This window comes from Mobula hypostoma, chromosome X2 (assembly GCF_963921235.1).
Source record: "Mobula hypostoma chromosome X2, sMobHyp1.1, whole genome shotgun sequence".
NCBI classification, from domain to species: Eukaryota; Metazoa; Chordata; class Chondrichthyes; order Myliobatiformes; family Myliobatidae; genus Mobula; species Mobula hypostoma.
The window spans coordinates 9349509-9366156 of NC_086129.1; positions in this window are offsets into that span (position 1 = coordinate 9349509).

Below are 16648 nucleotides of genomic sequence, written 5' to 3' on the forward strand. Positions count from 1 at the left end.
TTTGAGCAATCTGTTGGAGTTTTTCGAGGAGGTTACCAGGAAAGTGGATGAAGGGAAGGCAGTGGATATTGGACATGGACTTCAGTAAGGCCTTTGACAAGGCCCCGCATGGGAGGTTAGTTAGGAAAATTCAGTCACTAGGTATACGTGGAAAGGTGGTAAATTGGATTAGACATTGGCTCAGTGGAAGAAGCCAAAGAGTGGTAGTGGAGAATTGCTTCTCCGAGTGGAGGCCTGTGACTAGTGGTGTGCCACAGGGATCAGTGCTGGGTCCGTTGTTATTTGTCATCTATATCAATGATCTGGATGATAATGTGGTAAATTGGATCAGCAAATTTGCTGATGATACAAAGATTGGAGGTGTAGTAGACAGTGAGGAAGGTTTTCAGAGCCTGCAGAGGGACTTGGACTAGCTGGAAAAATGGGCTGAAAAATGGCAGATGGAGTTTAATGCAGACAAGTGTGAGGTATTGCACGTTGGAAGGACAAACCAAGGTAGAACATACAGGGTTAATGGTAAGGCACTGAGGAGTGCAGTGAAACAGAGGGATCTGGGAATACAGATACAAAATTCCCTAAAAGTGGCATCACAGGTAGATAGGGTCGTAAAGAGAGCTTTTGGTACATTGGCCTTTATTAATCAAAGTATTGAGTATAAGGGCTGGAATGTTATGATGAGGTTGTATAAGGCATTGGTGAGGCCGAATCTGGAGTATTGTGTTCAGTTTTGGTCACCAAATTACAGGAAGGATATAAATAAGTTTGAAAGAGTGCAGAGAAGGTTTACAAGGATGTTGCCGGGACTTGAGAAACTCAGTTACAGAGAAAGGTTGAATAGGTTAGGACTTTATTCCCTGGAGCGTAGAAGAATGAGGGGAGATTTGATAGAGGTATATAAAATTATGATGGGTATAGATAGAGTGAATGCAAGCAGGCTTTTTCCACTGAGGCAAGGGGAGAAAAAAACCAGAGGACATGGGTTAAGGGTGAGGGGGGAAAAGTTTAAAGGGAACATTAGTGAGGGGCTTCTTCACACAGAGAGTGGTGGGAGTGTGGAATGAGCTGCCAGACGAGGTGGTAAATGCGGGTTCTTTTTTAACATTTAAGAATAAATTGGACAGATACATGGATGGGAGGTGTATGGAGGGATATGGTCCGTGTGCAGGTCAGTGGGACTAGGCAGAAAATGGTTGGCTGTTTCTGTGCTGTAGTTTCTATGGTTTCTATGGTTTCTATGGATGCATTCCCATCCTGTGAACTGTCCAGGTTGTGATTGGTTCACAGAACCCTGCTGTAACTTGGAGAGGACCTGTATCCTCGATGGACCACCATTGTGTAGAATGGCAGGTGTTTGAGAACAATGCATATTGTGGAAGAACTAAAGAGGGATATGTAGGAGGTGATTCTGTTCCAGACAGTAGGGATTTGGGCAGGTTAGTGCTCTATCTTTTGCCATTCCGGTCATGGAAAAGGCACCATTTAAGACTAGGACTAATCAAACATAATATTTATTCTGACAGTCCCTAAAAGAACAGATCACCCCTTCAGAACCAGAATCAAAATCAAGTTCAAGTTCAGGTTCAAGTTTATTGTCATTCAACCATACACATGTACACAGCTCAATGAAATGTGCTTCCTCTGAGGCCAAGGTGTAAAACACAGTCTATGTCATCACATACAGCATATACGAGGGGTGATTGATAAGTTTGTGGCCTAAGGTAGAAGGAGATGAGTTACACACATCAAAGTTGCTGGTGAACGCAGCAGGCCAGGCAGCATCTCTAGGAGGAGGTACAGTCGACGCTTCAGGCCGAGACCCTTCATATGAGTTATACAGCTCTCGTTACATGCACATGCAGTTCAACTCTTTGAGTGGTTATGCAGAAAGTTTGAAGTTAATAACTTGTGTCCTTCTACCTTAGGCCACAAACTTATCAATCACCCCTGCTGTAGACCACTTGCTGGAGGTCCAAGACACCGACTTCTGCAAAGAAGGAATCCGTCTGCTCTACGACCGCTGGATTAAGTATAAATGTAGGAGGGGACTATGTTGAAAAATAAATGTGCTAGGTTTTCTAAAATTGACTCCTTCTACCTTAGGCCATGAACTTATCAATTACCCCTTGTATAAAACACAAAATAATTGATTGCTTAAGTATCCATCCCCTTCAAGTCAGCATTTAGTAGATGCACCTTTGGCTGCAATTACGGCCTTGAGTCTGTGTGGATAGGTTTTTATCAGCTTTGCACATCTGGACACTACAATTTTTCTCCATTCTTCTTTACAAAACTGCTTAAGCTCTGTCAGATTGCATTGTGAACATGAGTGAACAGCCCTTTTCAAATCCAGCCACGAATTCTCAATTGGATTGAGGTCTGGACTCTGACTTGGCCACTCCAGGACATTACCATTGTTGTTTTTAAGCCATTCCAGTGTAGCTTTGGTTTTCTGCTTGGGGTCATTGTCTTGCTGGAAAACAAATCTTCTCCCAAGTCGCAGTTCTCTTGCAGACTGCATCAGGTTTTCCTCCAGAATTTCCCTGCATTTTGCTGCATTAATTTTACCCTCCACAATCACAAGCCTTCCAGTGCTTACACCAAACATAGTGTTTAGTCTGACTTTGGTTTCATCAGACCATAGAATCTTCTTCCAGCTAACATCAGCGTCTCTCACATGCCTCCTGGCAAACTCTAGCTGAGATTTCATGAGAGTTTTTTTCAACAGTGACTTTCTTTTTGCCACTCTTCCGTAAAGCTGTGACTGGTGAGCCACCCGGGAACAGTTGTTGTATGCGCAGTCTCTCCCATCTCAGTCACTGCAGCTTGTAACTCCTCCAGAGTTGTCATTGGATGGTCACTCAGTTTTTGAGGACGGTGTGCTCTTGGCAGATTTACAGTTGTGCCATGTTCTTTCCACTTCTTGATGATTGACTTAACTGTACTCCAAGGGATATTCAGTGACTTGGAAGTTTTCTTCTATCCATCTCCCGACTTGTGCTTTTCAATAAACTTTTCACAGAGTTGCTTGGAGTGTTCTTTTGTCTTCATGGTGTATTTTTTGTCTGGATACTGACTCACCAGCAGATGGACTTTCCAGATACAGGTGTATTTTTACTATAATTGAAACACCCTGTCTGCACATCGGTGATCTCCATTTACCTAATTATGTGAGTTCTAAAACCAATTGGCTACACCAGTGATGATTTGTTGTGTCATATTATGCAATCAATTATTTTGTGTTTTATATTTGTAATTAATTTAGATCACTTTGTAGAGATCAGTTTTCAATTTGCCATGAAAGGGTCTTTTTTTGTTGATCAGTGTCACAAAAAGCCAAATTAAGTCCACGGCGGTTCAGTGTTGTAAAACAATAAAGCATGAACATCTTCAAGGGAGTGGGGGTGGGGGGTGATTACTTATAGGCACTGTATTATGATCCAGTGCATACAGTCACAAGATAACATTAACACAGGTCGGATACAGTACATATAGTTATGATAGAGCATATATAGTTACTATAAAGCAGAATACAGTCACAAAATAATATTAGCACTAAGACCCTGAGTGGCATGGCCTGGAGATTGATGGTGCATGGGTGTTATCCAGAATCACAATCAGAATCAGTATCATTATCACCATCATGTTATTGCTTTGAGGCAGCACACTCATTAAAAATGTTCAAATTTGGATGATAACGTTCATTAACACGGCCATTGAGACATTCATTCCATCAAGATATATGATTCATTCTTCATCGATTAATGACCAATAAATACAAAATTTTGTTGCAAGTGATTTAGAGAAATAAACATTAAAATGACACAAACCTTTCAAATTGACAATCAGGCAAACAGGCAGGGAACAGCAATGTTTAATTTACATCCAATTAAATGAGCCCCTGAACCTCTTTTAGTTCATTAGCAACTTGGACAGAAAGATCCAGAATCCTTGGTGAATTAAATTCTTGTTTATTGTTTCAGCAGGAGTTTGAGATTTTGTATATCACCAAGGACTCTAACAAATCTCTATGGATTTACAGTCGAGACCATTCTGACTGGTTGCATCACTGTCTGGTGTGGAGGCTCCAATGCACATAATCAGAAAAAGCAGCAGAGCATTATAAACTCAGACAGCTCCATGATGGGCACGAGCCTCCCCACCATTAAGAGTATCTTCAATAGACAATGCCTCAAGAAGGAGGCACTCATTATTACGAGAAGGGTCTCGGCCCGAAACAGCAACTGTTTGTTCATTTCCACAGCTTGACCTGCTGCGTTCCTCCAGCATGTTGTGTGTGTTGCTTTAGATTTCCAGAGTCTGCAGAATTTCTTGTGTTTATGATCCATTATTAAGGACTCTCACCATCCAGGACATGCCCTCTTCTCATTGCTATTTCAGGACAGAGATTCTGGAGCCTGAAGATATATACCTAACATTTCAGGAACTGCTTCTTCCCCTCCGCCATCAGATTTGTGAACAATCCATGAACACTACCTCAATATTTTGCTCTCTTTTTGCACTACTTATTTATTGTTCATAAACATTTTTTATTGTAACAGAGTAATTTTTCTCTATTGCAATGTACTGCTGCCACTAAACAACATATTTCAGGGCATATGTCAGTGATTATAAACCTGATTCTGACCCTAATTCTGCTTCTGATTTGGCTGTGTTTTCAGCATAGGAAATATATCGTAGTACCAATTCATCCAATAGATGGAGCACTACACTCAAGCCAACTTTGAGTATTTTTAATTTTGGATGAAATAACGGTTTAAACTAATATTGTTGGATCTGGTGAGGTTGATCAAGAAGTTTTTCAGAAGTCAAGAATGAGGCATAAAACTTTCAGATTCTGGACAAGCCAGCGAGCACTGTGAGGGTCATGTTCTTTGACTTCTCCAGTGCGTTCAACACCATCCGCCCTGCTCTGCTGGGGGAGAAGCTGACAGCGATGCAGGTGGATGCTTCCCTGGTGTCATGGATTCTTGATTACCTGACTGGCAGACCACAGTACGTGTGCTTGCAACACTGTGTGTCCGACAGAGTGATCAGCAGCACTGGGGCTCCACAGGGGACTGTCTTGTCTCCCTTTCTCTTCACCATTTACACCTTGGACTTCAACTACTGCACAGAGTCTTGTCATCTTCAGAAGTTTTCGGATGACTCTGCCATAGTTGGATGCATCAACAAGGGAGATGAGGTTGAGTACAGGTCTACGGTAGGAAACTTTGTCACATGGTGTGAGCAGAATTATCTGCAGCTTAATGTGAAAAAGACTAAGGAGCTGGTGGTGGACCTGAGGAGAGCTAAGGTACTGGTGACCCCTGTTTCCACCCAGGGGGTCAGGGTGGTGTTACGTAACTGGCAACAATGAATGTTAATCGAGACATGTTTTATGAAAACAACCAAATATTTATTAAACACATATAAGCAATAAGGGAAAAAAAAACACAAAGGAAAGTTTTAACCGGAGGTTAACAGGTACGCAGCTGTTCACCAGCTCGCCACTCGGCTCTGGTTCTCAAAGCGTTAAATGCTTTAAACAGTTCTTAAAGCGATAACTTCGAAAGTCCAACAGTTTTACACATTCAATTGGGAGAGACTTCTCTGGAGAAAGATTTCTTCACCGACGCACCTTTACTGCCGGTTCTGTCCACAGGATTCCCGATGCCGAAAATAAACAGTTTAAATCGACTGACCTTAAATTGTTTAGAGAGAGAGAGCCTTTGTGCATGAACTCATTGCGCATTGCAAGAGTTATCTCAATGCAGGTTCTCTCCAACGAAGACTCAATAAGGTCAATCCTTTATTAGACTGCCAAAGGATGCCGACTTCTCTCGATCCTTCACTTCGATGAATTCTTCACTCTCCCTTCAAAACTGTCAGAATTGAGTAAATTGGCAGTTCCAGCCACAAATTTCCAGTTCAATAATACAAATCTTGTAAGAGAACGCACCTTCCGTTTTAAAACTGAAACTGCGTCACAAAAACAAACACAACAGAAATGGAGGCACAACACGTTCTACCTGGAAATCTACAAACTCAAAAACCCCTTGCGTCACCTGGGTCGACCCTTATATAGTCACGGGGCACATGTCATCACGTGACCTCACATCGGCAGGAAAATCACATCAGGTGACCTCCAAAAGACCATTACAGTATTCTCACAAAAAAACAGATCTCCTTGAGCATGTAACAGTGGACATGATGGAGGATTACAAATACCTGGAGATACGAATTGACAATAAACTGAACTGGTCAAAGAACACTGAGGCTGTCTACAAGAAGGGTCAGAGCCGTCTCTACTTCCTGAGGAGACTGAGGTCCTTTAACATCTGCCGGATGATGCTGAGGATGTTCTACGAGTCTGTGGTGGCCAGTGCTATCATGTTTGCTGTTGTGTGCTGGGGCAGCAGGCTGAGGGTGGCACACCAACAGAATCAACAAACTCATTCGTAAGGCCAGTGATGTTGTGGGGATGGAACTGGACTCTCTGACGGTGGTGTCTGAAAAGATGATGCTGTCTAAGTTGCATGCCATCTTGGTCAATGTCTCCCATCCACTACATAATGTACTGGGTGGGCACAGGAGTACATTCAGCCAGAGACTCATTCCACCGAGATGCAGCACAGAGCGTCATAGGAAGTCATTCCTGCCTGTGGCCGTCAAACTTTACAACTCCTCCCTTGGAGGGTCAGACACCCTGAGCCAATAGGCTGGTCCTGGACTTATTTCATAATTTACTGGCATAGTTTACATATTACTATTTAACTATTTATGGTTTTATATTGCTATATTTATACTCTATTCTTGGTTAGGGCAACTGTAACGAAAAATGATTTCCCTCGGGATCAATAAAGTATGACTATGACTCTGACTATGACTATTCAGTGTTACAAGAACAAAGAACAAAGGAAAGAAAAAGAGAACAAAAACATTGCAATTGATTTATACAAAAATGAGCTCCATTGTGGTTCTTGATGGTAAATACTGTTTTCTTGTGGCTGCATTCCTTGTAGATGTGATCACTTTGCCTGTGATGGACTGTGCTGTATCCACTACTTTTTGTAGGCTTTTACTTTTTCTTGTAGGTTAATAACTGTTCCTGAACCTGGCCATCTGGGATCCAAGGCTCCTATACCTCTTGCCTGATGGGATGTATTGAAGAAGTCAACTGTAGACCAGCTGGGTGCACATTTCAGATGTGCTGAGACCACATTATTCTTAAGCACTTTGGGATTAATGTAATGCTCGGCTGCACAACTGTGTAATCCAGAGGGGAATAATATGTTCTGTCACAATGTATACAACTGTAAAACAGCGTAGATGCAGCTGTAATATGGTGGTACACCTGTGAAATCCAGCAGATCCTGAAGCATGTCACACACACTGTGCTGGAGGACCTTGTCTCTGCTGTCATGTTGTTCCTTCTTCTTCAACCCTTTGCCTCTTCCCAGCTTCTCAATTCATCCCCCTCCTCCACCCACACACCTTCACCCTAACGTGGTTTCACTTATCACCTGCCAATTTGTACTCCTTAGCAAGGAGTTCTGTCCTTAGCAAGGGCCTCAACTTTGTCCCCCTCTGTCCACAACTCAGTGAGCTCCGTGCCCATCATGACGCTGAACTCTTCTTCCGTTGCCTATGTCTCCGAGCCTACTTCTTTGGCAAGGATTCCCTTCCCCCTACTGATAACCCCTTCTCCCGTCTTCAACCCTCCTCCTCCTCCTGGACACCCCGCCCAGGCCTTCTACCTGCACTCGATCTTGTTATCTCCAACTGTCGCCGAGACATCAACCATCTCAACTTCACCACTCCTCTCTCCTGTTCCAACCTCACTCCCTCTGAACGCACTGCCCTCCACTCTCTCCGCACTAATCCCAACCTCACCATCAAACCCACAGACAAAGGTGGTGCCGTAGTAGTCTGGCGGACGGACCTCTACCTCACTGAGGCCAAACGGCAGCTCTCTGACACCTCCTCTTACTTACCCCTGGAACAGGACTCCACCAAAAAACATCAAACCATTGTCTCCCATACCATCACCACCCTTATCAACTCCGGAGACCTTCCATCCTCAGCCACTAAACTCATAATTCCCGCACCCCATACCGCTCGGTTTTACCTCCTCCCCAAGATCCACAAACTTGACTGTCCTGGTAGACCCATAGTTTCTGCCAGCTCCTGTCCCACCAAACTTGTTTCTGCCTGCCTGGACTCCATTTTGTCACCCATAGTTCAGTCCCTCCCCAACTCATCCATGCCCTCCACCTCTTCAATAACTTCCAGTTCCCCGGTCCCAACCGCTTCATTTTCACTATGGATGTTCAACCCTTATACACCTCCATTCCCCATCAAGAAGGCCTCAAAGCCCTCTGCTACTTTCTGGACAATAGACCTCACCAGTTCTCCAGCACCACCACCCACCCTCCTCCGGTTGGCGGAACTGGTTCTCACACCTAATAACTTCTCTTTTGGCTCTTCCCACTTTCTTCAAACTAAGGGTGTAGCTATGGGCACTCACATGGGCCCCAGCTATGCCTGCCTCATTGTTGGTTATGTGGAACAGTCTGTGCTCGAAACCTATTCTGGTACTGCTCGCGAACTTTTCCTTCGGTACATTGACGACTACATTGGTGCTGCTTCCTGCACCCATGCTGAGCTCATCAATTTCATCGACTTTACTTCTAACTTCCACCCAGCCCTCAAATTCACTTGGTCTATCTCAGACACTTCTCTCCCCTTTCTCGATCTCTCGGTCTCTGTTTCTGGAGACAGACTGTCCACTGACATCTTCTACAAGCCCACTGACTCTTATAACTACCTCGACTATACCTCCTCCCACCCTGTCACGTACAAAAATGCCATTCCCTATTCCCAGTTCCTCCGTCTCCACCACATCTGCTCTCAGGATGAGGCTTTCCGTTCCAAGACATCTCAAATATCCTCTTTCTTTAAGGATCGTGCTTTCCCTTCTGCCGTCATCAATGATGCCCTCACCCGCATCTCCTCCATTTCCTGCACTTCGGCCCTCACCCCATCCTCCCGTCACCACAACAGGGACAGAGTTCCCCTTGTCCTCACTGACCACCCCACCAGCCTCCGGACCCAGCACATTATCCTCCGCAACTTCCACCACCTTCAACAGGACCCCACCACTAAGCACATCTTTCCCTCTCCACCCCTCTCCGCTTTCCGCAGGGATCAATCCCACCGCGACTCCCTGATCCACACGTCCCTCCCTACGGATCTCCCACCCGGCACTTATCCCTGTAAGCGCAAGTGCTACACCTGTCCCAACACCTCCTCTCTTGCCACCATTCAGGGCCCCAGTCCTTCCAGGTGAGGCGAGTCTGCTGGGGTCATCTATTGCATCCGGTGCTCCCGGTGTAGCCTCCTCTACATCGGTGAAACCCAACGCAGATTGGGGGACCACTTCGTCGAGCACCTCCGCTCCGTCCACCACAACAGACAGGATCTCCCAGTTGCCACCCACTTCAACTCTGCTTCCCATTCCCATTCGGAAATGTCCATACATGGCCTCCTCTACTGCCATGATGAGGCTAAACTCAGGTTGGAGGAGCAACACCTCATATACCGTGTGGGTAGTCTCCAGCTCCTTGGTATGAACATAGAATTCTCCAACTTCCGGTAATTCCCTCCCCCTCCCTTCCTCTATCCCTATGTCACTCTGCCCCCTCCCCCAGCTGCCTATCACCTCCCTCATGGTTCCACCTCCTTCTACTACCCATTGTGTTTTCCCCTATTCCTTCTTCACCTTTCCTGCCTATCACCTCCCTGCTTCCCCTCCCCTACCCCTTTATCTTTCCCCTTACTGGTTTTTCACCTGGAACCTACCAGCCTTCTCCTTCCCACCCTCCCCCCACCTTCTTTATAGGGCCTCTGCCCCTTCCCCCTACAGTCCTGACGAAGGGTTCCGGCCCGAAAAGTCGACCGATCTTTTCCACGGATGCCGCCCGACCTGCTGAGTTCCTCCAGCGTGTTGTGAGTGTTAACTTGGACTCCTTCCCATTCCCTCATTTTCTTATTCTGGATTCTCCCCCTTCCTCTCCTGTCTTGATGAAGGGTCAGGCTCCTGAACTAGTGTGGGTAACTTCACTCACCCCAATGCTGAACTGACTCCACAGCCTAGAGGCTCACTTTCAAGGACTCTAAATCTCACCTTTTCAGTATTATTTTTTATTTGCATGATTTGTGTTCTTTTACACATTAGTTGTTTGCCAGTCTTTTGTTTATGGTAGTTTTTCATAACTTCTATTGTATTTCTTTATTTTCCTGTAAATGCTTGAGAGTAAATGAATCTCAAGGTAGTATATGGTGACATACACGTGCTTTGATAATAGATTTACTTTGAACTTTGAAATATCAACTGTTCTTTCCTCTCCACAGATGCTGCCTGACCTGTTGGGTTCCTCCAGTGTTAGTCAGAGATAATCTATAGAAACTCAGTTAATATTGTCTGTTCTCTACACCAGGAGAAGAATTCAATAGAATATCATTAATTTAATTATGCAAGTACATGGATGCCCTGTGTGCAAATATTGCTAATTGTCACAGGTATTTATAGATATGTTGTCACCATGGAGATGAAGCCGATAGGTTGTGATGATATCTATCTTCTGATTTATCTGGCTCTCTCTCTCAATTCATCCTCCCAAGCCTTTCAGAAGAGATATTTCCAATTGCAGTTTTTTACAAAGTGTCTTTTTAATGATGCAGAACAATTTTATTCTCTGGAACATAGGAGATGGAGAGGTGAATTGATAGAGGTCCATAAGATTGAAAGACCTAGCTAGAATGAATGTGAAGAGGATGTTTCCTATAGAGGGGGTGTCTAGGACTAGAGGGTGCAGCCTGGTAAGAGAGGTATATCCCTTTAGAACAGAGATGAAGATTTTCTTTAGCCAGAGAGTGGTGAATCTGTGGAATTCATTGTATCACCATGGACACCTGTGGAGGCCAAATCATCGGATATATTTAAAGAGTAGTTGTTAGATTCTTGATTAGTAAAGGTTACAACAGAAAAGCATGAGAATGGGTTTGAGGGGGATAATAAATCAGCCATGATAGAATGGTGGAGCAGAGTCACTGAGGGGAATGGTTTTAATTCTGCTCATATGTCTAATGGTCTTATCAGGAATTATACACAGGGTGAAAGCACATAGTCTTTTTCTCAGGTGGGAGTGCTAATAGCAAGAAGGCATAAATTTTGGGTTGAGAAATTTCAAGGGAACATCAGGGGCACTTCGTCACGCAAAGGGTAGTTCCTGTTACATAGAACATTTCAGCAGAGTACAGACCTTTCGGCCCATTATGTTGTGTACAATAGGTGTTAATGCTCCAAAATAAAACACACAAAATGAAATGCTGGAGAGACACAGCAGGTCAGGCAGTATCTAAGGAGAGGAATGAACAGTCGATGTTCCAGGCAGAGATCCTTCATTAGATCTCATCAGGACTTTGATGTCTGCAAGAAACCTATAAGTTGTAATTCACACAAGCAAGTGATCGAGACAACATTTCTTAATTATTTCATCTACTCAATGAGAAGAGATTTACATTATTAAAGGCAGAAGTAGTAGCAGAGAAATATATATTTATAAACTTCTGAACCATGCCCTGGAAAAATGTGTTCAAAATTGGAAGTTGACAAAAAATAAGTTAAAAAAAAAGAAAGCTGTAACCATGGTGACTTATTCCTTCATCTTAGTGATTGGTTCATTTCCATTAGTATCAAGCTGCAAATTCACTGCTCTAAATCATGTTACTAATTGTTTGTGTGTGCATACATATCTACAGAGTACCTTTGCAGAACTTGCATGATAAGTAAATTGGCTTGCAAAAGCATCAACCATCAGAAGAAATAATAATTCACTGAAGGAAACATCAGAAAATTAATACATGCAGAACGCTGGAGGAACTCAGCAGGTCAGGCAGCATTGATGGAAAAGAGTAAACAGTTGATGTTTTGGGCCGAGACTTTTCATCAGGACTGAGAAGATGCCAGAATAAAAAGGTCGGAAAATCAGCAGAAATCAGAACCACTGTCAGTCCCGATTGGGAGATTGGGAGACCGCTTCACCGAACACCTACACTCTGTCTGTCAGAAAAAGCGGGATCCCCCCAGTGGCCACCCACTTTAATTCCCCTTCCCATTCCCATTCTGATATGTCTATCCATGGCCTATTCCACTGTTGTTGGAGGAACAACACCTTATATTCCATCTGGGTAGCTTCCAACCTGATGGCATGAACATCGATTTCTCAAAGTTCCGGTAATGTCCCCCACCGTCTCTCCTTCACCATTTCCTATCCCCTTTTCCCTCTCTCACCTTGTCTCCTTGCTTACCCCTCTGGTGCTCCTCCCCTCTTTTCTTTCTTCCATGGCTTTCTGTCTCTTTCACCAAGCAACTTCCCAGTTCTTTACTTCATTCCTACCCCTCCAGGTTTTACCTCTCACCTGGTGTTTCTCTCTCCCCTCCCCCACCTTTTAAATCGACTCGTCTGAAGGGTCTCGGCCCGAAACGTCGACTGTACTTTTTTCCATAGATGCTGCCTGACCTGCTGAGTTCCTCCAGTATTTTGTGTGTGTTGCTTGGATTTCCAGCATCTGCAGATTTTCTCTTGTTTGTCGGATAATCTTCCTTGTTTGTACTTCGGCATTTTGGCAGTATTGCCCTTACTGTGTATCCTTAATTGCTTTATTTTTTATTAATACAGTATAGAGATAGAGCATGGTAACAGGCTCTTGTGGCACAGTGAGACCACGCTGCCCAATTACACCCGTGTGACCTATTAGTCTACTAACCCGAAATCCTTTGGGATGTGGGAGGAAAACAGGAGCACGTGGAGGAAGCCCATGTGGTCACTGGGAAAATGTACAAACTCCTTACAGACAACAGCTCTTAAAGATGAGCTACCCTCACTTCCGTGGGTAAAAGTGCTCTCACAACATCATTAATATGTTAGGATATAGATTCAAGAACCATTAAGAGGTGCTTGAACGAACAAGGTTTTGAGGTATCTTGCATTAGTGCAAATCAGGTTGGATTACCGTAAACATTGTGGGCTGAAGAACCTTTCAAAGGTTTCAAAGGTACATTTAATGTCAGAGAAATGTATACAATATACACTCTGAACAACAGGAATTCTGCAGATGCTGGAAATTCAAGCAACATACATCAAAGTTGCTGGTGAACGCAGCAGGCCAAGCAGCATCTATAGGAAGAGGCGCAGTCGACGTTTCAGGCCGAGACCCTTCGACACTCTGAAATGCTTTTTCTTCGCAAACATCCACAAAAACAGAGGAGTGGCCCCAAAGAATGAATGACAGTTAAATGTGAGAACCCCAAAGTACCCTCCCCCAGCTCCCCACCCTCCCGCGCGTAAGCGGCAACAAGCAGTAATCCCCCTCTTCCCCCCACCGGCAAAAAAAAAGCATCAGCACCCACCACCGAGCACTCAAGCGAGAGCAAAGCAACAGCAAAACCGACTTGCAGTAACCCAAAGACTACTTGTTCACCTAGTATTCAACATGCCACAGGCTCTCTCTCTCTAATAAGCAATGTCTCCATTTCACAGTGAGAGGAGAGACATAACAAACAACTTGTTGGTTTATGATGTTAAAAGTCCATTGTGTCGCTTTTTCTGAACCCTGTGCCCAAAGATCTTGGGTCTCTGGGCACACAGCCAGAGATTTTCCGTCTCCATTGACACACCAATCTCCTGCAGAGGCACCGACCTCCGATACCGCCCCCCCGCCCACCCTCTGTCTCCAGAGCCACAAAATCCCGGTCCTCCGAAGGCCAGCAAAGCTCTTAGGCCAAGCTCTTGGAATGCCGAATGACGGCCATTCATGAAACCCCGAGAGTGGGTTCCACTCCTGCAAAGAATCGTAGTCAGCGTGTAACTCCAGGTCAAGGTCTTCAAAAGAACCCTGAAAGGGAAAAATAGAGATATTAAAGATAGAAATAGAGCTGTTCCTGAAGATGCAAACAAAGGAGTCGCCATTAGGCGCCATTAATCCTCCTAAATCCTTGAACCAGTTTCAATGCTGTCCAAATCTATAACTCCATGAGTTACCAGCAATAGTCTGAAAGAATAATCTATTCCCAATCCCGAACGGATTTTACCTTAAAGATCAAAGTGAATGCAGATGCTGGAGTCTGCAACAAGAGACAAAAAGCTGGAAGAACTCAGTGAGTCAAGCAGCAACTGTGAAGGCAAAAGATCGAAGGTTCGGAGATTCCCAAACCTGGGGTCTATGGACCCCTCAGTTAATGGTAAGGCTCCATGGCATAAAAAGATTGGGAACCCCTGGCTAAGTCAACATTTTGGGTGAAGACTCTGCATCTTGACTGTGACGACAGAGGAGTGGTTGCCAGTGTGAAAGATTAACTTTGTTTGTCACGTGTACATTGAAGCATTGGAACATACAGTGAAATGCGTCATTTAAATCAACCACAAACACAGTCCGAGCAGCGTGCAACTCATACCAGCGCCAACGGACAACGTTCTGACAATGTTCAAACAGAACAGCACAAGCAACAACAAATTAATCTAGTAACCCACTAACCTGCACACCTTTGGCCTGTGGAAGGAAACTGGAGCACCCAGAGGAAACCCACACTGTCATGGAGTGAATGTACAAACTCGTTACAAATAGTGGTGCAATTGAAAGCGGGTTGCTGGCAGAGTAATGGCGTTACGGTTACCGCCATGCTACTGTAGCACCCAATTAAATGATTAATTAAGGTTGGATTACATATGCTTCTGGATGTCCAATCCATGATTCTGGAATGGCTAATTTGCATAAGACCTCTGACAAATCTGTCCCACCTGATATTGAAGTGGGGTCCTAATGGTCTATATGCTTTGGTCTATAGGGCAGCAAATGAAGCTTGGACTTAAAGTGCCTCAGCATAGCTGCATCCTGCTGATGAACAATTATCTCATCAAGGATGCTGTGACATAGCTCACTGCTAATTTTGCTCATGTGATCCAGTTACTGCTACAGTACAGTTGTGATCTGCAGGCTCATTCCAATGCCAGCTTCAGGACTTATATGTCTGTGTTATTTCACTTTGATCTTGTTGAATCTGGAGACAGAAAACTGAGATTTACAATCCATCTGCTTTAGTGTCATCCTATCTGTAATTGTTTGAAAACAGTTACACGTAAAATGTCAAACACAAGAAAATCGGCAGGTGCTGGAAATCCAAAGCAACACACACGGAATGCTGGAGGAACTCAACAGGCCAGGCAGCAGATATGGAAAAGAATAAACAGTTATACTTTATACTTTATAGTCACCAAACAATTGGTACTAGAACGTACAATCATCACAGTGATATTTGATTCTGTGCTTCATACTCCCTGGATTACAAATATTAAATATTAAAGATATTAAAAATAGTTAAAATTAGTAAATATTAAAATTTTAAATTATAAATCATAAATACAAAATAGAAAAATAGGAAGTAAGGTAGTGCAAAAAAACCGAGAGGCAGGTCTGGATATTTGGAGGGTTTGGCCCAGATCCAGGTCAGGATCCGTTCAGCAGTCTTATCGTAGTTGGAAAGAAGCTGTTTCCAAATCTGGCCCTACGAGTCTTCAAGCTCCTGAACCTTCTCCCAGAGGGAAGAGGGATGAAAAGTCTATTGGCTGGGTGGGTCGTGTCCTTGATTATCCTGTCAGCACTGCTCCGACAGCATGCGGTGTAAAGTGAGTCCACGGACGGAAGATTGGTTTGTGTGATGTGCTGCGCCGTGTTCACGATCTTCTGAAGCTTCTTCCGGTCTTGGACAGGAGAACTTCCATACCAGGTTGTGATGCACCCTAGAGGAATGCTTTCTAAGGTGCATCTATAAAAATTAGTGAGGATTTTAGGGGACAGGCCAAATTTCTTTAGTTTTCTCAGGAAGTAAAGGCACTGGTTGGCCTTCTTGGCAGTGAATTCTGCTTGGTTGGACCAAGTCAGGTCATTTGTGATATTGACCCCGAGGAACTTAAAGCCTTTGACCTGTTCCACTTACGCACCACTGATGTAAATTGGGTTATGCTGTCCGCTACTCCTTCTAAAGTCAACAACCAATTCCTTCGTTTTGCTGACATTGAGGGATAGGTTATTGTCTTTGCACCATGCCACCAGGTTCTTAATTTCCTCTCTGTACTCAAACTCATCATTACCCGAGATACGGCCTACTATTGTTGTGTCATCAGCAAACTTATATATTGAGTTTGATGGAAACTTGGCTACACAATCATGGGTGTACAGTGAGTACAGCAGGGGGCTCAGCACACAGCCTTGTGGGGCACCAGTGCTCAGAGTGATTGTAGAGGAGAGCTTGTCCCCTATTTTTACAGCCTGGGTCCTGTCTGTGAGGAAGTTGAAGATCCAGCTGCAGATCTGAGTGCTAAGGCCCAGGTTCCGGAGCTTAGGAATCAGTTTATTTGAAATGATGGTGTTAACATTTCGGGCTAAGACCCTTCATCATGTGCTGTCTCGGGGGCATGAAACTATTAAAAAATCTGCCACTGCACTGGGTTTTTTGTAACTTAAAGAATAAAAGTTTAGCTATACAGAGCCTGCAAAGCAGCAGAAAGGTCATGGACCCGATACAGAT